General features: G+C 30.5%; 1 protein-coding gene across 1 annotated transcript in view; it reads right to left on the reverse strand.

The window, feature by feature from the left end:
• mob2a (MOB kinase activator 2a) overlaps positions 1-597 on the reverse strand; it is a 58,216-nt gene that overhangs the window by 40,423 nt on the left and 17,196 nt on the right. The window lies entirely within an intron of this gene.

A 597-nucleotide genomic window follows, 5' to 3' on the forward strand; every position in this document is an offset into this window, starting at 1 on the left:
GAAAATCCTTCAGTGGACATGTATTTCACTCAATCTTAACACTCTTGAGCAGCTGTGGGGGATTCTGTAGAGACGAGATGAGCAACACTCCCCATTAAAGATCAGAGCATTCAAGGAGGTCGTCCAGGAGTTAAACAGGACAGATGTGAAAATTTGTCATGAACTTGTACACTCAGTGCCAAGAAGGGTCAGAGCAGTGTACTTTAAGTTCTGGAGTATAATAATACTAATACTAAGTACTAGAATATTATACATTTTCTGAATTAAATCTAGGGTGTACTAATTTCTGCAATTCTTAATTTAAACAAAATTGGCTAATTTACTAATCTTACAGAAAATATTGGCATATATTTTGTTGTTTTTATTAAGTATATGTTTAAATTAGTGATCATTAAGAAAATACATATTTTATATTTATTCAGAGGGGGTGTACTCATTTATGCTGTGCACTGAATATATATATATATCTATATCTATCTATCTATATATCTATCTATATATATATATATAGATATATATATATACGGAAAGTATTCAGACCCCCTTCAATTTTTCACTCTTTGTTATATTGCAGCCATTTGCTAAATTTGCTAATTA

This window comes from Sinocyclocheilus anshuiensis, unplaced genomic scaffold, assembly GCF_001515605.1.
Source record: "Sinocyclocheilus anshuiensis isolate Anshui unplaced genomic scaffold, SAMN03320099.WGS_v1.1 scaffold1270, whole genome shotgun sequence".
NCBI lineage: Eukaryota > Metazoa > Chordata > Actinopteri > Cypriniformes > Cyprinidae > Sinocyclocheilus > Sinocyclocheilus anshuiensis.